The sequence below is a fragment of the Podarcis tiliguerta genome (genome assembly GCF_965153285.1).
Source record: "Podarcis tiliguerta genome assembly, chromosome: 11".
NCBI lineage: Eukaryota > Metazoa > Chordata > Lepidosauria > Squamata > Lacertidae > Podarcis > Podarcis tiliguerta.
The window spans coordinates 541,323-564,404 of NC_139544.1; the positions used below are offsets into that span (position 1 = coordinate 541,323).

General features: G+C 43.4%; 1 long non-coding RNA gene across 3 annotated transcripts; it reads right to left on the reverse strand.

Moving 5' to 3' along the window:
- Positions 1 to 10,378: 10,378 nt before the first annotated feature.
- On the reverse strand, positions 10,379 to 22,916 carry LOC310659755. 3 transcript variants are annotated; one of them, XR_014502965.1, is made up of 4 exons: positions 22,543 to 22,916; positions 22,101 to 22,242; positions 14,776 to 17,744; positions 10,379 to 11,091 (listed from the first exon to the last, which is right to left on the reverse strand). It is a non-coding gene; the product is annotated as an uncharacterized lncRNA (long non-coding RNA). The 3 variants fall into 3 exon arrangements; XR_014502966.1 differs by lacking the exon at positions 10,379 to 11,091 and adding an exon at positions 12,838 to 13,150; XR_014502967.1 differs by lacking the exons at positions 10,379 to 11,091; positions 14,776 to 17,744 and adding an exon at positions 20,082 to 21,440 and having other exon boundaries at positions 21,748 to 22,242.
- Between the last annotated feature and the right edge of the window lie 166 nt (positions 22,917 to 23,082).

A 23,082-nucleotide genomic window follows, 5' to 3' on the forward strand; every position in this document is an offset into this window, starting at 1 on the left:
GCAAAATTTTGGGAACTGGATTTGGAAAAAGAGGAATTCAAAACAGTAAGTGCCTTTCGACTTGGCAAAACAAGTAGAAGAATAAAAATAAGAGACTGTTTGATTACGTTCAGATCCAAAGAAGAAAGGGATAAGATTCTGGGTTTGCACTTCCAAAAACCATTGGAGATAAACCAATCAAGAGCTGAAATTTTCAAGGATACCCCGAAACATCTTCAGGACCTCAGGTCCAACTACAGAGACTTGGTCACTCAGTTGAGAAAGAACAACATTATCTTCAGGTGGGAATTCCCCGAAGGACTTTCTTTCAGCATTAAAGGAAGAAAGATAAAAATAAGATCAGTGGAAGACAAAGACAAATTTCTGGAAGTCTACGAGGAGGATCTACAGAAAGAAACTTTAAAAGGAATAGACCCATCGGACTCACTAGAGGAGAGAAGGAAAGACGTTGCAGAAGCAATATTGAAACTGAACTTGGAAAAGAAGACACCACCGGGATCGGAAGAGAAAGAGAAGACTTTGGGTGCATCCGGAGGAACATAACAGAATAAACACATCATGTCTCTGCAACTATTAAGTTGGAATTGTAACGGTTTGAACTCGGTTAGAAAGAGGAAATCGATCTTTCACATTCTAAAAAAAGAACAATTGGACTTGATTTGTTTACAGGAAACACATGTGACTAGGCTCCACAGGAAAATTTTAATTAATAAAAGATTGGGTCAAGAATTTATCTCATCGGATAAGGTTAAAAAAAGAGGAGTTGTAATTTATGCTAAAGAGAGCCTGTCACCAAAGTTTATTTTCAAGGATGAACAAGGAAGATATCTGGCAATTGAAATTCAGCATCATGGACAGAAATATTTGATAGTAGGTGTATATGCACCAAATGAAGGAAAATTCGAGTTTTTTAAGAAGTTGCATGAGACATTGATAGACTACTTGGAGTACAATGTGATTTTGATGGGAGATATGAATGGAGTAGTTTCTACAAACATGGACAAGGCACAACGGCAGGTAGTCACCAAAGATGGGAGACTACCGAAAACTTTCTTTGAATTGACCGATAACTTGGACTTGGTTGACATCTGGAGAACTAAAAACCCTTTAGGAAGAGAGGGAACCTTCTTTTCTGAAGCCAAAATGACTTGGACACTAATTGACCAAATTTGGATCACTAGAGGACTGGCCCCGAAGACAAAAAAAGTGGAAATTTGCCCAAAGACTTGCTCCGACCATAACGCAGTAAAGATGGTGATGAACTTACTACCAACTGGTTCCTTTAGCTGGAGGATGAATGACACTCTGTTTAGAGATGAGGAAATAACCAAGAAGGCCCAGAAAACCTTGAAGGATTATTTTGAACACTACTGTGGAGAAAAGAACAGTTTGGGACGCAAGCAAAGCTGTGATGAGAGGGTTCTTGATACAACAGAATGCACTCAAGAAGAGACTACAACAGGAAAAGAGATACAAGATTTTGGAAAAGATCAAAGAAGGAGAAAAGAGATTGAGAACAAAACCAATATCACAGGAAATTTTAAGGGAGATAAAGTTATATCAAGTTCAATATATGCAAATGATAAACCAAGAGATTGAATGGAAGATTAGACAAATGAGACAAAGAACTTTTGAGTCAGCAAATAAATGTGGGAAGTTATTGGCGTGGCAAATGAAGAAGAGACAGAAATTAAATACGATTACAAATTTGGAAGTGGAAGGAAGAATTATACAGAATCCAGTTGAAATTAGGAGTGCTTTTCAAAAGTACTTTAAACAGCTATATTCTCAACAACCACAGAAGAAAGTGGATATAGAGGAATTTTTGAAAGTGAATGGGCTACCGAAAATATCTCAAGAAAATAGATCTAAATTGAGCTATAAAATAACAGAACAAGAGGTTGAGAGTGCCATTCAGAATATGCAATTGGGCAAATCTCCGGGACCTGATGGACTGACTTCGAGATACTATGAAATATTGAAAGACTGGCTGATTCAGCCCTTGAAAGAAGTCTGCAATGACATACTACAGGGGAAAAGGGCACCTGAAACGTGGAAAGAAGCTTTTGTGACACTTATACCAAAGACAGAATCTGAAAAGCATCAACTTAAGAACTACCGCCCTATATCATTGCTAAATGTGGATTATAAAATTTTTGCAGACATTTTGGCTAGAAGATTAAGGAAAGTCCTAGTAGAGGAGATTAATAAGGACCAAGCAGGCTTTCTCCCGGGAAGGCATTTATCTGATAATGTGAGGAATGTAATAGACATTTTGGAACTTTTACAGGAAAATATAAACACAAAAGCAGTTTTGATATTTGTGGACGCGGAGAAAGCCTTCGATAATATTTCTTGGAGCTTTATAAAGAAGAATCTCCAAGGAATGGGGGTAGGCCAAGAATTTGAAAATGGTATAGGTGCAATCTATTCTGAACAAAAAACTAGACTAATTGTTAATAATGTTGTGACAGAGGAGTTCAGAATAGAAAAAGGAACACGACAAGGTTGCCCAATTTCCCCATTGCTTTTTATATCAGTCCTGGAGGTGCTGTTGAACATGATAAGAAAGGACCAATTGGTCAGAGGGATACAGGTCGGAGCCAAACAGTATAAATTAAGAGCATTTGCAGATGACCTAGTTTTGACATTACAGGAGCCAGAATCTAGTGTGAAAAGAGTTTTAGAACTGATTCAGGAGTTTGGTCGATTGGCAGGTTTTAAGCTCAACAAGACTAAAACAAAGGTTTTGGAAAAGAACTTAACAGAAATTGAGAGAGAAAGGTTTCAGAATGAGACAGGTTTGACTGGTTAAGAAGGTGAAGTATTTGGGGATTAATATGACATCTAAGAATGGGAATTTATATAAAGATAATTATGATAAATGCTGGACGGAGATAAAGAAAGATCTAGAAATATGGTCAAATTTGAAACTCTCACTTTTAGGCCGTATTGCTGCGATAAAGATGAATGTATTTCCAAGAATGTTATTTTTATTCCAGACATTGCAGATTATTGACAAAACAGACTGTTTCAAGAAGTGGCAGAAAGACATATCCAGATTTGTCTGGCAGGGCAAAAAGCCAAGGATAAAAATTAAAATACTAACGGATGCAAAGGAAAGAGGAGGCTTTGCCCTGCCAGACTTAAAACTTTACTATGAAGCAGCAGCTTTCTGCTGGTCGAAGGAATGGCTACTTCTTGAAAATACAGATATATTGGATTTAGAAGGATTTAACAATGTGTTTGGTTGGCATGCATATCTATGGTATGATAAAGTTAAAGTGCATAGAATGTTTAAAATTCACATTGTCAGGAAAGCATTGTTTAATGTATGGACTAGATATAAAGACTTATTTTAAAATAAGACCCCAAGATGGTTGTCACCAATGGAAGCAAAAGCTTTAAAAAGACCCAATATGGAGGCCAACTGGCCAAAATATTGGGAGATCCTAGAACAAGATGGAGATAAATTGAAACTGCAGAGTTTTGACAAACTAAAAAGTAGAGTCCGTGATTGGCTTCATTATTATCAGATAATGGAGGCTTATAAATTGGATAGAAAAATTGGCTTCCAGGTGGAAAAATCAAAATTGGAAACAGAATTGCTAGAATCCAAAACTAAGACCTTGTCAAGAATGTATAACTTGCTGTTGAAATGGAATACACAGGAAGAGACTGTGAAATCTGCAATGATTAAATGGGCACAAGATGTTGGTCACAATATAGAATCATAGAATCATAGAATCATAGAATCATAGAGTTGGAAGAGACCACAAGGGTCATCGAGTCCAACCCCCTGCCAAGCAGGAAACACCATCAGAGCACTCCTGACATATGGTTGTCAAGCCTCTGCTTAAAGACCTCCAAAGAAGGAGACTCCACCACACTCCTTGGCAGCAAATTCCACTGTCGAACAGCTCTTACTGTCAGGAAGTTCTTCCTAATGTTTAGGTGGAATCTTCTTTCTTGTAGTTTGTATCCATTGCTCCGTGTCCGCTTCTCTGGAGCAGCAGAAAACAACCTTTCTCCCTCCTCTATGTGACATCCTTTTATATATTTGAACATGGCTATCATATCACCCCTTAACCTCCTCTTCTCCAGGCTAAACATGCCCAGCTCCCTTAGCCGATCCTCATAAGGCATTGTTTCCAGGCCTTTGACCATTTTGGTTGCCCTCCTCTCCTCTGGCTGACTGGGAACGGTTATGGACCACTGGCATGAAATTTACGGTATGTAATGCCTTAAGAGAGAATATTATGAAAATGATATACAGATGGTACATGACCCCAGTCAAGCTAGCAAAAATCTATCACTTGCCCGATAATAAATGTTGGAAATGTAAAGAAACTGAAGGTACGTTCTTTCACCTTTGGTGGACGTGCCCAAGGATTAAGACCTTCTGGGAGATGATCTATAATGAAATGAAAAAAGTGTTTAAATACACCTTTCTGAAGAAACCAGAAGCCTTTCTTCTGGGCATGGTCGGCCAACAGGTGCAAAAGAAAGATAGGACTTTTTTTATGTATGCTACAGCAGCAGCAAGAATACTCATCGCACAGCATTGGAAAACACAAGAACTACCCACTCTGGAAGAATGGCAGATGAAAGTAATCGACTATATGGAACTGGCTGAAATGACTGGCAGAATCAGAGACCAGGGAGAAGAGACGGTGAAAGAAGATTGGAAGAAGTTCAAAGATTATTTACAGAAATATTATAAGATTAATGAATGTTAGAAGACATCAGATTGAATGTAATAAGGTTATTAGCTAAAAAAATTTAAAAATTAAAAGACCCAACATTTTAAGATATAAGAATTGAATAAGCTAAATTAGGATATTTAAATTAAGATAAAAATTTATTTAAGACAGAGGGAAGGGATTTGCTGTCTGATGGTATGACCTGGAATACAGGGAAGGGAGACTTGGGGAAGTCGGAGAAACAAGTTAATGCAAGGAACAGTATGAAGATAAAACTGTTTTTATTCTTGTCATTTTTATTCTTTTTCTTTTTTCCTTTTTCTTTTTGTAATTGTGTATTTTTTTCTGTTTTGTTTGTTGTTTATTGTACGCTTTTCTTATTTTTCCTATGTTAAACTTAATAAAAATATTTATATAAAAAAAAGAGAAATTCAAGGTCAATCTCAAATTCTCACAGTTCTTATCTTGCAGCTGGAAGTCCCCTGGCCCAGCTCTTATAAAGTAACCAATTTCAGAGACATCCACTAGAGGGAAACAATGTCCCCTTTAAACAAAACTCATACCATCCAAAGTTAATTTCAGATTCCAGTTACTTTTTACTCCTTTTTTGAAGCAGCCGGCGACAATAGAAACAATGTATTTCTCTTCCTTCGCTAGCTGTCAAGGAACGTTCTACGTACTGTCAATGAACATTCCAAAACGTCAATCCTACTGGCAGCCCGTTTCCAGGGTCAGAGCGGCTTTATTTTAACTCCTTTCACTCTTTCCTGCAGGCATACTCAGTCCAGAACTCCCCCCCCCCTCTTCTCCTGCCTCCAAGGGGGGTTTTATGCTCTTTACCGATAGAAATTTAGACTTTTACGAAAGGCTTTCCAAGACTTCAGCCTACAGCCTCCCTGCCTCAGTCTGTTTACAAATAGGGAAGGCGGACTTTCTGTTTTGAACCTCCCCGTTTCGATGCCAAATTAAACTTTTAAAATCCGATTTTCCCGTCTCAGCTCTACTCACGGGTGATTACTTTGGAGTCAAATTGTCCACAGGAAAAAGTCAATGCTCTCTGGCAACAGCTATTTGGCTTTGCTCCGTGGAAGAAGCAGACGATTTGAAGCACCGCACCGCTCACCCCACTTCACTCCGGATCCCCTCGAAACTGGGTTTCCCCTCGAGTAGGGGAGGCGCAAAAGGTGCCCGCCGAATCCCACGTTCACAGGCTTCTCCCGCCTGTGATTTTTATGGGTCTCCGCCTTCGCCGCAGCGGTACAGACCCAAATTCCCACAGGGCAAGTTCCTCCCAATCAGAGGAACTCCGTCATTGCCGGAGGCACCAACCTGGAAGTCTAAGACCATGCTACTTGTCACCAGGCAGTTCTGGTGGCCAAAGGTGAGGGAAGACGTACGAGAATATGTACGAGGGTGCGACCAATGCCAGAGGGCAAAGGGGGAAAGGGCTGCCCCCGTGGGGCTACTGGAACCCTTACCTACGCCGGGAAGGCCCTGGGAGGTGGTGTCCATTGATTTTATGACAGATCTGCCCAAGTCAAGGGGAAAGGCAGCGGTCATGGTAGTGGTTGATCTACTGACTAAAATGTGCCATTTCGTAGCTTGCTCGCATGCAGCAACGGCAGAGGAGACAGCCAGGCTGTTTGTGGATCACATTTTTAGACTGCATGGGGCTCCATTGAGGGTAATCTCGGATCGCGGGAAACAATTTACTTCCCGGTTCTGGTGGAGACTCATGAGCTTGCTACAGGTCGAGGTGAGCTTCTCAATGGCGAGGCACCCAGAAACCAACGGACAAGCCGAAAGAGCGAACGGTATACTCCAGCAGTACCTACGCTGCTATGTCAGCGAGAGACAAAACGATTGGGTAGAGAAATTAGCTTTGGCTGAATTTGCGTACAATAACGCTGAACACGTGTCCACGGGAATGAGCCCTTTCATGGCCAATTACGGGTGTCACCCTAGGGCCTTCCCGGGGCGGGGGGAGGAAGGATGGAGTGTACCTGTGGCTGAGCAATTGGTGGAAGAAATGGAGGCCTCACACCAGCAACTCAGGCTGAACTTGGAGCGGGCCAAGGCAGTTTACAAGAGGCAGGCAGACAGGCACCGTCAGGAGGGGGAGGCCATATGGGTGGGGGACCAGGTGTGGTTGTCGTCCCAAGGGTTACCCCTAAAGGGAGGGTGCAAGAAGTTGCAGCCGAGGCGGCTGGGGCCTTTTGAGGTAATACAGCAGGTGAACCCAGTGGCATTTAAACTTGTTGCCTGAGAGCATGAAGATACATCCGGTATTCCATAGGTCCCTACTTTCACCTTACAGGGAGGGGCGGGAATTCCTGGGACGGGAGGGAGGGGTTACCACCCACCCGCGGGTAGAGGAGAGGGAACACTGTAACGAAGCCACGGAAATACTCGATTCAAGGTGGCGAGGTCGCCAGGTAGAGTACTTGGTAGCCTGGGAGGGGGAACCTAGGTCTGAAAACACTTGGGTCCCTGCTGAATCAATCACTGATGGGTATCTGGTGGAAGAATTCCACGGTTTGTTCCCGGAGAAGCCCAAACCATTAGCTAGATTCTGGGAGGAAGAATTTGGACCCACAGACGACGAAGGGGACTTTGTGGGTTTTCCTGCCTCCGAAGAGGAGGAAGGGGAGGTGTCCGAGGGAGAAGGATCAGACTGGGAGGTTCAACCAGCGGGAAGAAATCTGAGCGGATGGGAGGCTGGTTTTGAATCCTCAGAAGATGATTACAGTTCCTTCAGGGGATTCCCTGCATTGTCGACCGAGGAGAGAGAGAAGGTTGTACCGGAAAATCGCGCCAGGGGTGGGGTGGGGGTCCTGAGGAGGAGGTGGATGTCAGGGAACTGCCATCAGTGCCGGAGGGAGAGAGCAAAATCCAGAGGGATTCCGGAGAGCGTCCCGGGATTGGGAGAGGCAGCCCATCTTCTGGGGAAGAGAATCAGCGTAGCACCAGTGGAGAAGGGGGGCAGATGGGGGAAGCGGCGAGGCGGTCCCATGACTCCTTGCCGGGGACCAGCGGGGAGAGTAGAGGTCCTCCGCTGCCTAAGCCCTCCTTGCGCAGAAGGCTTTCGCGCAGGGAGAGTAGGAGGAGACTACGCGTCTGTAGTAAAGTTAGTATATTTTTGAAAGCCATTCCTTGGTCAAGTAAGGGAGTGAAGCCTTGTGGGAAACCAACAAGCCACAAGGACCCTGGGAAAGAAGTCCTGTTGCTTTAACTCTAGACTAACAGGCGTCCAGGATGAGAAGTTTATGGTGGGAAAGGAAGCTTGATTTACTGAAGGATCTAGCACCTGGGTCCTATGTTATTCACATTTTCTCACTGATGTTATCTATCTTAATTGCCTACATCTGCATAGCATCCAGGAAGGGAGGATACCCCTTGATCTGGCTCTGGGTTCCTAATTGCCCCAGCTGCCAAGAGTTAGATTGATTAATCAGCAAGTCGGTCATTGGAGAATTTGAAAATAATCTAAAGTTATGATTGGTCTTGGGGTTCCGTTCCCACGTGTGTATTGGGGATAAAAGACCTGGGAAATGTGTGCTCTGCGTGCCTTGCAATCCGCATTGTACCCGGCTAGAATGCTACACCTAATAGCCGACAATTACAGCCTATTGTGATGGGGAATCGCTGTCCTTTTCATCTGCGGACCTAAAAGAACTCTTTCTATCCTAACCTGCAAGTAGTGTAAGTATGTAGAGAGTTAGCTATATTCTACAATGTTTTTATTTTGTTTCTGTAACCCTCAAGCGATGTGCCTGCAAGTTTGCATGTGTTCTTATGTTCTTCTTTTTTAAAATAAATTTTTAAGAAAAGAAACTGTTTTAGCCGTGTGCCTTTCTGGGAATTAGCTAATCCTAGCCTTACGCTTGGTTACGCCCTACCGTGTATATTTCTGCCTGCAGATACAAACTGCAGGGTTGGGGGAAACCGGTACTAATTGAGGCACAGCCTTCCCCCTGGGCTGTGGCTTGGAGTTCCCCGGGTTAAGGGGGTGGTGGCAGCTACCAGTACGATTTTGTCTTGTCTTGTAAAACAGTAACTCCCGCTTGCCTGGGCTACTCAGGGGACCTGTTCTGGCCGGAGAGAGGAGACAGGTTAGCGTGGCCGAGTGGCAGAGGGCAAGTGGGCAGTTACGTTACCACAGCGTCAAAGAGCTTCTTTGCTGGAAGAAGTTTAAGAAACGTCCACTGACGGATTCTGCCGGCGATTGAGACAGCCACGGGTGAGTGGCTGTCCGGACAGGAAAGGTTCACTTAGGCAACCCAGCCAGGTGTTTGCACCGGCTTATTCACAAGCAACCCCTAGAACCACTACAGATGGATAGATGGATTTGTCCATTTCACTTTCTCCCAGTTTCTCCTTTTTCCATTTTCCAAATTTAAATTCCATTGTCCATATTTCAACATCAGTTTGCAAATGTTCTTTAAAATTCCTCACAGAAAAATTGTCAAGGGTTTAGTGTGCATTTCTTTTAATACACACATTTTGGTACATCATTTCACTTAATGTACACATTTTGCATGCAGGTTCCTCTCATATTTTGTGCCATATTTTCAGCAATATATGCATTTTGTGCATACTTCCCCTAATTGCCCACATTTTGACACATTATTTGGTTGAAGAACTGTACTGAAATATTAGAACCTGCCTTTTTGGAACATAAATAATACCTTTCTTGCTTAAGTACTCTGTAATGCCCGAGACACACAAGCATTAAAGTACAATCGCCTTAGCGCTGTTGCATCAGACTAGGCACTAGCATGACCAAGTATATCCCAGTGTTCTTAAGAACTCATTTCAAAGGGGCATCTCTTTATTATCTCTGGATGCAAATTAGATTCCAAGAAATAGGCCACATTAATTACAACCGTCATAGCGATTGTAGGACAATTGCACTCCCAGGCGAGAGTTTTTTGGGTTGTTGTTTTTTGCTTCTTATTCCATTTACTACTTTTTGGTGCAGCATAACCTTGTGGTATCTTACCTTGTTATCTACCAACCACCATTCATAAATGTCATTTTTTGCTGCTTGCGAGCAAATAGCTCTGTTTAAGGAAAGAAAAACAGTTTAAGTTAAGAGGCACAATTTACTGTGATCCTGCTGGACTGAAAGGCACCTGGGCAGAGTGCAGGAAGGAGAAAGGCCTGCAGGGCATACTTGTGAAGCCAGGAGGAAGGGGTGTGTCTGCACCATGGAGGTTGGCTTGTTTTCTTTTCAATTTTCCAACAGCACAGTGTATGAATGAGCCAAGGGATCTTTCCCCTGCATATGCTATTCATCTTGGAGCTGCCTCATATATTACTTCTTATACTCCATGGAGATAAACTCTGTGTAGGAAAATTCATTGATATTAAAATATGCCAGGGGTGGTATAAGGGTTTTTCTGGCCCAACAGCCACTCTTGGCTGGTTAAGAAGGGAAGCCTTTCTGCACATCTTGCATTTTCCGATGACTAAGTTTTCTCCTCAAATATTTTATGAACAAACCTGAAAATGTGAATGTGACAAATGTATTTGCAAACATGTGTTTCATACTGCAACACTCACCGGGAGAGCTAAAATTGGCTGTTGAGTGTGCAAACCTGGGTTTGCCTTGCATGTGTGGAACCCATAAGTCACTCACAAAGAACACATGTTGAGCAAGGAACTACGCAGCATAGTAGATATCACTCCATTATTTCATAAGCTCATTAGATATAACAGTATGAATGGCTACAGGATGTTCAGGTGTGAACTCATGAACTTGCAACATAATTTTATTTCTAATCATATGTCTAAACCTGCATTGTACTTGGACAATCCAGTAATTACATGTGATTTAATGGAGTGTGTGTTTCCTTGTTTCTCTGTATTCTACATAATCATGCAACTAAGTTTGTTTTTCTTCTGTTTTCTTGCCATTCCTGTCTAGCAGCGGTGATAGATTGGGATCTATCGTTAGATTTCTGGATGATTTGCATAGATTGACATAAGTTTCTGACTTCTAACTGCTTAACAATAGCAACAACAAATTGACTTTTCTCATGAAAAGTAGGCTTCTGAAATAAAGGAAGATAAGAGAGGCTGAATTTCTGTGCAAAGGTACTTTGATTTCATGTTCAGGTACTGAAAACAAATTTCAAGGCTCAGAATATGCTCAGAGGCACCCTGTTTTGTTTTTCTACTCTAACTGAATGTCTTCTGTGCAAGATCCTCTGGCTAGTGGATCTTGAGGTTCTAGTAAAACAAAGTAGATCTAGTAAAACAAAGCCAGTTGTTTTTTCACCCTGCTGTACAGTTTTAGAAGCCTGCTGAAGTCTTGAGAATTTCCTTGGTTCCAGATTCTAGACAAGGTTTCCAGAAGCTTGCTGGAATAGTACAGTTCCTCTCCCTGCCAAAGGAGAACAAGGTCTATGATTATCTGAAGTCTCACTTAAGTTCCCATATCATCACCTGAATCTCAAAATCAAGTGAAGCAGGTCATTGACTCAAGTCAATGACAATTCTTTATACGTGAACTGTGTGAAGTGAAGCCCTTAATGAGAGGGCAGGATTAATCCCTCCAGCCCTCTAATTTCTTTCTTGCTTTTCCCCATGCGCATCAGTGGACCTATCTTGACTGGTGTCAGCTTTTCTTCCTTGCTTATCTTTTGCTATTTTTAAAATGTCACTATAATCAGGGCTTTCCCCCTACACTTCAGGTACCTCTCAGGTGGGTGCCATTGTGGGCTGGCTTCCTGATGATGACAGTACTGCTTGTTTACCCCAACCACAGCCTCTGCACAGCCAGAGACAGCCAAGAAGCGATGCAAGTGCAGCAGCAGCAGCAGCAGCAGCAGCAGCAGCAGCGGGGTGATGGGGGCACTCCAGCCAGGGCCGTCTTAAGCATATCCGGCACCATGGTGCAAAGCTCCCTCCGCCCCTGCCCCCCCTCCCAGAGTTGTCCACCTTTTTTAGGGAGGACGGCACTGCCAGCAGGACTGGAAGAGGCGGGCAGCAGCTGGAGGGCGGCTTCTCTGGCGGGGAAGAGGCAGAGGCTGGTTAGTGTGATACCTAGGTCTGCATTTCGTTCACTGGAACAATAAAATTTCCATACAAGCAAAACGACAAACAAAAACGTTCCTCTCTTGCCAGGCCTGTGGCTTTTAACTTTTGGAAGTGGGTGGGGTGTTTCCCCACCCACCCCGCCCCTGCTTTGGTTTATTTTAATTTTTATTAAATTTGAATACTGCCCTTCACCTGTTGATCTCTGGACGGGGCAGGGGTGGGTGCTGGGTGGGTGGGTGCAAGCAGCATCAAAACAGCCCCTCCCGTGACATGAGCTTGGGATGAGGCAGTGGCTGCTTGGGAGGGAGGGTGATGCCTTGGCAGCGGTGATCAACCAAAATTCTTCCCAGGTCAACCAGTCGATCGTGATAGATGCGTTGGACATGTCTGCTGTATAGTATGTATGGAATGACCTTCCCTTCATCAGCTCTCTAGCAACTTCAGTAGGTAAACCATAAGAACAACTGTTGACCCCAGTGCCTCTTGGGTAAGCAATGCCCTCAGTTGTCTTTTGTCAGCAGCTAAATTCAGATCGTCTTTTCCTTGCCACTGATTAATGTGGCTGAGATTAGGGTTTTAGATTACCAGGTCTGAGGCCTTGGGTCCCAGGTACATCAACCCACTATCAATATTGCTTCTAATAATGTGGATTCTATTGTATTTGTTTTATTTTTAAAAAACAAGACTATTACTCAGACACAACTCTCCATTGCAGACTGACATTTGCGATGAAAATTCAATGAGGCAGCAATTGTCTATTTTATATGAAAAGCCTGCAATGTGACTCTGACGAGCAAATTTAGTCATTATGTTCAGTTACTATGTGAGCATGGCAAATGAGATCCCTCTTGAGCTAGCAATTACATTTTGACTAAGGTTATGAAACTGAAATGAAATTAAAAAGATCCACAGGGCCTAAAAGAACTTCTAATCTGCACTATTAAAAATATTACTTTGATGCCTGTGTTTTTAATAATACCATTTTGGCATGAGAGCGTTTGTACTAATCCTTTCTCCCTAGAAATTGAGCTTAGACTAATTAGAAAAAAAGAAGACACTAAATTTGCTACTGCAAAATATAATAACAGGGTCATACTTTGATCGTGTTTTTAATCAATGTGAGACTGGGTTTCTGGAAGAAAACCATTACACAAAAGGGATGTACAACAAATAAGCAAAAGAATAATACCATTCATCAGGAAACAGGTTGTGATTTTTGTTGGTAAAGTTGCACTCGCATGCCTAGGTATTATATTCATGTTCTGCTACAAAGACAATGACGCTGTACAGATGGACTGGTAATGTGTCCAGTCCGGGGTGCCACATTGTAAGAAGGATATTGACAAAACAGAGTGTGCTCAGAGAACTGCAACTAGGATGGTGAACGGTCAGGAATCCCAGTTCTATAAAAAATAATTGAAAGAGCTGAGTATGTTGAATAAATATTATAATATAAAAAATTAGAAATTACTTGAAAGCAACTAAGGATTAAACTAAGTTATAGTTAATTAATTAATTAATTAATTTAATTAAACTAAGTTATAATTAAATAAATAAATAAAATAAATGGGATTTAGAATGTTAAGAAAAGTGAATAAGATGGACTGTAATTGAAAATTGTTTTAGTTTAATAATGATATTGGAAAGCTGTTACTTTTAATTACAAGGAAACTCAGAAGGGAGGGATTTGAGGAAGTCAACCAAGATATTTAAAAGGTTGGATTTGTGAAGAATTAAGTTTGTTGTTATTGTTTATCTGTTTATTCTTCCTTTTTTCTTTTTTTCTTTTTCTTTTTTCTGTTTTAGTGTAACATTTTGCTTTGTAGTTTGTGTTATCATTGCAGAAAATCTAATAAAAATTATTTAAAAGAAAGAAAGAAAGAGCTGAATATGTTTTGCATAAAGACAAGATTAAGGGGAGATATGATAGTGGTCTTCAGATGGAAAAGACCTGTTCTCTGTCTGTGGTCCATTCTTGTCCTAACTGGGTCTAGTTGGGCAGATTGGAACCTCAATGATCTGTATGGCTCTAGGGAAGGGAAGGCTGTCCTGATCTGAAATTGGGAGAGGAAATGTGAAGGGGGAAGGGGGCAGAGACTGAGGGGGCAAGGTGGGTTAAAACATGGACTCTTAGCCTTCTCATAAACAGAAATGTTCTTTAAAAATTGATGGCAGAAAATATATCACATAAGATTCATTTAACACCCTGTGTGTTTTCCAAGAAATGTTAGAATTAACTTGGGCTATAGAATTAGCAGGAAGTATCACTGAAGGCAAATACAGCCTGATAAGAGAATCATAATTCTTCTCTCATTTTTCTATTCTGATACCAAAAACATCTCTGCCCATAAAGCATTACTGGAGATGGATGCTCCAACACAAACAAAACCACCTGCTTCTTAAATTTACTTCCTGAAAAAAATGAGTCCACAGTTTGTACTTGTTTGAAATAGGGCAAAATTGGGTTAACTCTCCAAATAGCTCAGAACAAATATTTTAAACAATAAAACCAATGTACATATAATTTGAACAGTCATAACAATAAAATAAAAATATAATTAAAATGAGGCAAGAATTCTAAAACGACTTTCCCAACTTAAAACTACAAAGATAATTATTAAATAAAAGCTCTCCAAAAGAGAATCATTTTTACTTGCCTTCTAAAGATCTACCAGAAGGAAGAGAGATTAATCACCAAGGTTACACTCTGTCCCTGTCCCATGTGGCCTAGAAACATAGATATGTATCCCAGATCACCTTTACTGGTGAGCTTCACTGAAGCTGCTAGTTAGCACTTACTCACAAGTAAGGAAACAAGTAAGGAAACAGAACATTGCAACCTTATATGGCCACAATGACATTGATTTCAATATAAAAAAATTCCTTCCAGTAACACCTTAGAGACCAACTAAGTTTGTTATTGGTATGAGCTTTCGTGTGCATCCACACTTCTTCAGATACACACATGGATTTCAATGGCAGATTCGTGTCATACTTGCTAAAGAAACTGGGAAAACAAATGTATTACCTGGTCTGACTCCATATATCTGTGCATAGATATCCGCCTGTTTAAATTAGGCGATGTTTTATTACAGCTATCATTACTGTTGAGTCAGTATGTGGAGGGAAAAGGCACATGAAGATGGCCAGCAAGAACCTCAGAGAGTATTTTTATCTACTTATTTAATAAGTTTTAGACATTGCTTAATCAGGGATCCAAAGTTCTTAAACTTCTCACCAATAAGGAATACCCTGATCTCTGCATAAGATTTTGAAACTGACGGCCATATTTGAAAGTGGGAAGGCCTATTCCCCTTTCAGCTTTTTGTCCTTCTTAGCTAGTATTGCCCTTGCTATGAGTGAGAGGCATATGTCTTCCCAAAGTGATGCTAAGGCAAAAACTAGCATGGCATTATAACAACGCCTGCAGAACGTAAAAACTGCTCTCACACAGAAGAGAAACTGTTTCAGATGTCATTAGCTAAAGGATAATAGACCAGCATCTTTTAGCTAGACTGATACCAGCTTTACCTTATTAAACACTAGGTGTGAAGCAGAAAGGATGACTCATGCTAAAGACATCAATGCTCAGTTATACACCTGGCCATTAAGAGACTGGAAGAAGACAAGACTTATAGGGCAACCCTAATTGTGTCTACTCAGAAGTAAATCCTATTGAGTTATTCACAAATATGTGAGGTTAGGAGTAGGGTTGGGGGAAATTGATTCAGTTTGCATTTAAAGGTAAACCTCAGCCTACAGAATTCACACATTCTGAAATGATATGAGAACAGAAATGGAGCCATTCAAAATGTGCAGTTTTCTGAATGTTGCAATGCAGTTCTCCAGCCGGGTAATGTACACAAAAAACCATATACTAAGGTAAAGTGTGCATGCAAACATATATAATAGCTAAATTTACATACATAAATTTGTATATGATGACAAATTCACAGCAAAATGCTGATGAATATTAATGTGGACTTTTAAAAAAATTCACAAACCAATATAGAAATGTGGAGAACTAAACTCAAGAGTGGAAAAATGAGAAACTGAGCAAAACTGAAATTGGCATGTTCAGCCACCCCTGGTTAGGAGTGCAGCCTTATTCTTTATTTTGGGGTAGTCGTTTTGGTGCAGGTAGCCAATGGCAGTTTTGTGCTAGGGGAAGGTCTTCAGGCAGGATGCTTGATTTTCAGTCATTATCCCTCCCCACAGCCATTCTCCCCACAAAAATTTATACTGAGAATTGAAGAAAATTCTGGCACAGTGTGGGATGTTATAACACAGAGGGCTGTAATTTGGCATTTTATCCATTAAACACATGGTTAAATTGGCATGTTTTCTTTTTGTCATCTTTTAATTATTACTTTAAGATTTATTCAGAATGCTTTTTTTCATGAACAAGTATTGTTAATTTCATTTGTAACTAATCCTTTGTGCTTTGCAGAATTGTAACCAGCTTTTATAGGATTAGTAGGTCCTACAACAAAGTGTTGCAATGTATCTTCCTCACACCCTAAGAAGAGTATTCCTACTCTGGATTCCTGCAAGTCCACCAGCCATCCTTGCTCTTTTCCTCCTCCAGGATCAACTGTAAAAGGGATCAAATAAGCCAGTGCACTCTCCTGCCTCTCCGGTTTTCATTTTTTTGTTTCCAACTAATACCATATTGGCCCGAATATAAGCCACACTTTTCCCCAAATTCGGACTTTGAAAAGTTGAAGTGCATCTTATATTTGGAACCGAGCGCTGTGCACCCGCCTCCCGGCATGACCGCCCTGAACGGGGGACGGGGGCGGCTGCCGCTTGGTGTCCCGCTTGGCAGCTTGGGGAGGGAGTGCTGGGAGGCAGGCCGCACCCGCAAATAAGCCTTGAAATTTAAAGGTGTGGCTTATTTGCTGGTGTGTCTTATATTTGGACCAATATGGTACTCAGTGTTCCTGGAAGCAACTGGGCATGTTTAATTGCCATTGGGCTGGTTTTGACGGAAGTGACCCTTTTGCTTTGTACTTCTGCATAGCTCAGGATTCAACTGAGAATGCTGATACATACACACACCCCTTTTTATTTTTAAGCTGCCCTGTTTGGGCTCTGATCTTGTCAGCACTCAGCCACCTAAGTCACCATGAGGAAATTATTTGAAGCTTTTTATTTTGGCCTGACATCTGATTCAGGGGTGTTGGTGAACAGCTGATACTGGAACGAGGAGCCAACACTTCCCCTTCCCCACCTCACCTGAAAGTTGTTTGTCTCACCCATCTAAGCCACTGGAACTTATTTGCCCATAAGCACTTAGCTGGTCTAAGACCTTATTGGAATGAAGCTTCCTTAAGTGGCATATGGGCGTCCAGACGGCAGGCGGGTGGAGGGCTGCGGGGGCACAAATAAGTAGATGCCTCAGTCTTAAGGGAGATGGTTAGGCTTGGTGGCTTTTATGCTTCTTCCAACTCTAGAATACTTCTAGAGTTAGAAACTATTTGGAATGGTCAGGAATTTTGACTACCAATCAGAATAGGCAAAGGCTCCAGACAGTGCCCAGATAGATCTTTTAAAAGACTCTTGCAGGCCACCATTTGCAACTGGAATCTCATTCCCCTTGCTTCCATAGGACCTGTTCGTTTTATTTTATTGCTATGGCTAGTGGCTAATGCAAATAAAGTTTCTATGTATAGGTCCTGCTCATCTGCAGGGAGACCCAGGTACACTTCATAGCTCTATGGGCCATCATTTCATCTTGTGCTGCTGCTGTAGCATTTGAAGGGCCCTTCCCATGTAATCACCATCCCAAAGGGCATAAGGAGGGAAGGGAAAAGGTGACGTTTGCTGTTCTCTTCCCCTTGCTGCCCCTTGAAGTGGTACAGGGGGTTGCAAGGGGAATGGGAGGTCAGCGGAAAATGCTGCCTCACTTCTGCACTCCAGCTGGATCCCAGTTTCTTCCACGAGCAGAAGGAGCACCTCTGTTCATGGGGGGTTAGTTAGGATCCAAGCAATTATCTGAAATTAACAAATGTGCAGGTATTTAAATCAAAGATGAAGTCTTCAAGCAGAAATAATTCACCATACTCACCTCTTCACACACGTGCACACGCACACACCTTTCTGCTGGGGAGAGCAGCCCAAGGTCACCCAGTGAGCTCTGTGAACAAGCTGGGAAACTGAGGGCCTAAAAACAGGAGGCCCTAAGGTCTTGGGGCCACATTCCCTTATACTGAGCCTCTCAGGGGCTACATGCCAGAAGTGGCTGGAGCCAGAGGCAAGTTGGTAGAGCAAAAAGTGGCACGTTTACTTTGTACCTTGCAAAAGTTTGCAATTAACACAGAAATCAGAGCTTGCCAGTTAAAGTCCAGAGATGACGAAAATCTTCTTTATATATATTCCTAGAATAAGCAAGAGTGTTAAAAGCAGTTTTTGTTATAGTCCGCATGACATTCTTTCTGAAGAAGTCCCATCAAAGTAAGTGGCTCTGCTCCAGAGAAAGTAGGCTACTGATTGCAGCCGTAGGTTTCCTGGCTAAATTTTCAAACAGCCTTTGTAGTCTAACAGAATGACAGACATACATGTTTTCAAGGCCTTGGGCATGTGCCTCAGCATCTTAAAATAAGGCTGTTGTTTTCTAAGGACGAATGTAACAAGAGACTTGCGTTGATTAGAAAACAGTGTAGAGAACTGGAGAGAAAGTAGGAGTTGACCTGTAAAGTTGTATGTTTTGCTTGTGTAGCGTTGTATTTACACCTTGTAAAAATGCACAGCAGGAAAGTGGTCCATTGATTTATACCAAGCAGGGGTCAAACTGGGTAAAACAAGGACATCAGCTATTAAACCTAAGCCAGAAAGAACAATTTGTATTCAGTCTTGAACCTCCAGTGACATTTATCTTTAATTGTTTTGCCTCAGCTCTGTGACAGCAAGTACAAAGTCCAATTATGATAAGAAGCACAACCCTATTGAGTAGAGCTTATTATGCCTACTAGAGTCTGATCACTATTAGTAATTACTAAACAACACACACCCTTGTGAAAGCTGTTTTTGTGCAAGCTTCATGAGCTGTCTCAAGGAGTGGATAAGGTATTTAAATCCAAACACATACTTACGTTAGTAAGAACCTGCTGTTTCATTGCTTTTAATTATAGTAATAAATTTTATTTATGCCCCGCCCTCCCTGGCCAGAGCCAGGCACCAGTAAAATTACAGTAAAAACATAATAGGGGGGAAAAAACTCAATTTAAAATACAGGTTAAAACGCAATTTAAAATGCAGCCTCATTTTAAAAATAGCCCATAGATCAAAACCATAAGGGGAGGGAAACATAAGCATCAGACTGAGTCCAAACCAAAGGCCAGGTGGAACAGGTGTGTCTTGCAGGCCCTGCGGAAAGATGTCAAGTCCCACAGGGCCCTAGTCTCTTGTGACAGGGCGTTCCACCAAGTCGGGGCCACTACTGAAAAGGTCCTGGCCCTAGTTGAGACCAATCTAACCACCTTGCGATTTGGGACCTCCAAAATGTTGTCATTTGTGGACCTTAAGGTCCTCTGTGGGGCATACCAGGAGAGGTAGTCCCGTAGGTATGAGGGTCCTAGGCCGCATAGGGCTTTAAAGGTCAAAACCAGCACTTTAAACCTGACCCTGTACTCCACCGGGAGCCAGTGCAGTTGGTAAAGCACTGGATGAATGTGATCCCGCGGCAAGGACCCCAAAGGAGCCTCACTGCGGCATTCTGGAATTTCTGGGTCAGCTTCAAGGCCAGCCCTGCATAGAGCAAGTTACAATAATTAAGCCTGGAGGTGACCGTCACATGGATCACTGTGGCCAGATCAGGGCGAGAAAGGTAAGGTACCAACTGCTTAATACAGCGGAGATGGAAATTTGGATATTATTATTCCAGAAAACAAGAGCAGGAATTGGCAAGTGTTACATAAGAATGCTCCCACTTTCTGGACAATGACGTTGTCTGCAAGGCCAGTGAGGAATCTGTTTGAAGTGAGGAATTTGTTGAAGTAAACAGCAGAAAGGAGTCCATCTCTAGCATGCACTTTCTTCTGCTGCCTCTCCCCAGTTCTTGGCTGCCTCCATCCCCAACCTGGTATCTCTTTTGACACTCCACAAATATAGCATCCTCAAGGGCAAAGGTCCATCCCAAAATACCTCAACAGCTACAGTTCAAAGATCGCAACCAGTGTCTCTGCTGCCCCAAAGTGCAGAAGGGGCAGACTTCTGCTCCCTATGACAAAATCTGTGGATCTGTCACTGTCTTGAACTGAAGTCACGTCTCTTGCTTGCCTGGATGAAGCAAGCTGTTTGTGGGGCTGGAAGGCTTGTTTGTGCACGAGCAAACAAGAAATTAGCAAATTTTAATATAACTCTTTTCAAAGAGTTTTAAACAGTAACTCCACTGATGGGTCATTTGACTACTGGCCCTCCCTCCATACCAAGGCATAGCTTGCATTTGCAGTTGCAGCCACCACAGGCCTCCCTAAAGGGGAGGCAGCACGTGGCCTTAGTAGTTTAGGAGCTGATCATGGACTGCCAGAATCAGGCTGAAGACTGTGTTTTTACCCATTAACTCTTTATCACTTAGTCAACTTAGCCAAAGCTTCTTGGGGAAGGGGGAAGAGTATATTTTCTATGGTTTGTTGCAATATGCCAGAAAATTGTGCAGCTGAACTATAGGCTGGAAAACAGCTGGCATACTGCTCTGTGAAAATACAGTTCCATTTCTCACAACATCATGGGAAAGCGAAAACCACCACAGGTAGGGAAAGTATGCAAGAGTAAAGACGAAAGCAAAGGGGTACTCTTCTGCCATGAGGCCTAAAGGGGGACAAAATTAACCCAGAGCAGGATTTGGCAATTATCCACCAGTGAGCAGCAAACAGTGCCCTGCCAGGCCTGGTTTTCCTTAGTCCTCATACCTTTTCCCTACAGTCAGGGCCAAACAAGACATTATGTAAACCACCAAACTGCATCCTTTGAGTGAAGGTTTTGGTTTGGTTTGCTTGATACAAATTGCCAAGTGTGGCATGAGGAGGAGCAGTTTGGATCAGGATTCCAGTGTGGGGGACTTTAACTCTTTGTCCCCTGCTCAGTCTAGATAAAGGACCCTCTTCCTGCAATTTAGATGCGGTGTGTGTGTGTGTGTGTGTGTGTGTGTGTGTTCTGAAGCTCCCACTGAAGCAAATGGGTATTATTTTTCCAATGCAAACTGCAGGTTCAAGGTCTCTAACCTGGACTGAGCCCACAGCAAGGGTGAAGAGTTAAAACCCACCTACTCAATGCTGGTGTCCTGATCCAGATGTGCCCTCCAATCCCAGTGCTGACAGTGTGTACAAACTGCACTTACCGAAGAGATAAGTCATTTGGCCCTTAGTTGGGCAGCCCTTTGCATTTGTCCAGCTCTAATCGCTTTAATACCACTCCTATACGATGCTTCATTTTCTTGTTCCTCAGCCCCATCTTTGTGATCCATCAAAACTGATGGTATTTTATTGCTCCTTGCCATGCTGCGGAAAATATATCTCCCCTTCTTTTTGGTGTGTAAAAGATCCACAAGCAATTGATAATTGGAATTGTCCTTCAAGATCCATGTAGATTTGCATTTCACTGTAATGTTTCTCACATATATGCACACATTAAAGGGGCCATAAACTCCCCTCTAGAACTAGAGAAGTGAAACTATGGAAATGGAGAGTTGGTCTGACACCCCCCTTCCAAAACACCCACAACAGACCCAGCCATGGGCGTAGCCAAGGGGGGCATTTGCCCCCCTAAATCAAGTAAATACATATTGTTGTTTAGTCGTTCAGTCGTGTCCGCCTCTTCCTGACCCCCTGGACCAGAGCACACCAGGCACTCCTGTCTTCCACTGCCTCCCGCAGTTTGGTCAGACTCATGTTTGTAGCTTCGAGAACACTGTCTAACCATCTCGTCCTCTGTCGTCCCCTTCTCCTAGTACCCTCCATCTTTCCCAGCATCAGGGTCATAAAAAAAAAAAAGTAAATACATAAAAATACTTAACTAACTGAGGTTCTGCCCTCCCCCCCCCCCAAATCCTGGCTATGCCCACAAACCCAAGTGCTGCAGATAAAAATATTTCACACCGAAGAACAGCCCATTTAACAAACAAACAAACTTCAGGTCTGTTTTTGTGCAATTCCCTTTAAAAGGTCTTCTTCTTTCAAAAATGTCAAGCTCCCTGCCCCAATACCATTCCCTGTGGTGCACTAAGCTTACACTTCCCAGCAGGACCCTGCACATGGAGCAAAAACCTACTCCTGCCACAGATCCAGAGCAACAATGCTTCCTGCTTTCCAGCCCAGAGCTCAATACGTATAAATATCTATAATTGTTATACACCTCCATAACTTCAGTGAGCCCAGACGTCTGTCTTCTGAAAGTGGGAGCAGGGCTTCTTGAGATGGCGTTAGAGAAGTGTCCATCTTCCACGATTGCTGTAGCAGCATTTTAAGGAGTTCAGTTCATCCAGTTGGGATAATGGCTGGGAAAAGATACAAGGAGAAACGCTGGGCTAGAAGTTCACACACAACTGGCTGTTTATGCAAAAAGCACACACAGGGGTGTAGGAAGGCAGGTGTGGGGGTGCGTTCCACCCCGTGTCATCCCTGAGGGGGGGACAAAACGGCACACCGTGGGGGCCTGGCATCCTCCAGGCGGGCTCTGGGGGCTGGAGCAGCCCCTAGGCCATGATTACAGAAGAATGAGGTCCCCCCCCCCACCTCCCTGCCTAAACCCCAGTGAGGGAAGGGCAGCGCTCAGGGACAGAGCTCTGCAACCTCACCTGCCCACTCTGCTCTAAGGCAGCTCCCGACGTTCCTCTGTGGAGCCTCAGCGCCCAATGGCCGCCTGCGGAGGATGGTTCCGTCTGTCTGTCTGGACAGCCCTGCGGTGCAGTGGTTAGAGCGCCCGAGAGAGCAGGGTTCGAATCCCCGCTCGGCCGGACCGGGCAGTCCTGGGCCAAGTCGCTCCTCTGGCCTCACCTGCCGCCGCCTCAGGCCTTTTCCAGGCGCCCCAGGACGGAAGTCCGCGGAAGTCCCTGGGCGAGCGCCGAGTCCTCCTGCTTCTCCTCCTCCTCGCGCGGGGCTTCAGGGATGTGCGGCCTGGAAGGAAGGCGAAAGCTCCGCTAAAGGGAGCCAGCTCTGGCGGCGCGACCAGGGGGGCTGCCGAGAGAGAGGAGGGGGAGCCGCCAGGCCCGGGGCGCCTCTGCCCGGCCCGGAGGGAGGGGCGCCTGAAGGAGGGAGGCGGGCGCGCGGAGGGGCCCGAGCCGGCGGCGCCCCTTCGCGGGAAGAGAGCGGGGCCCGGCGGGCTGCCTTTGCCTCCC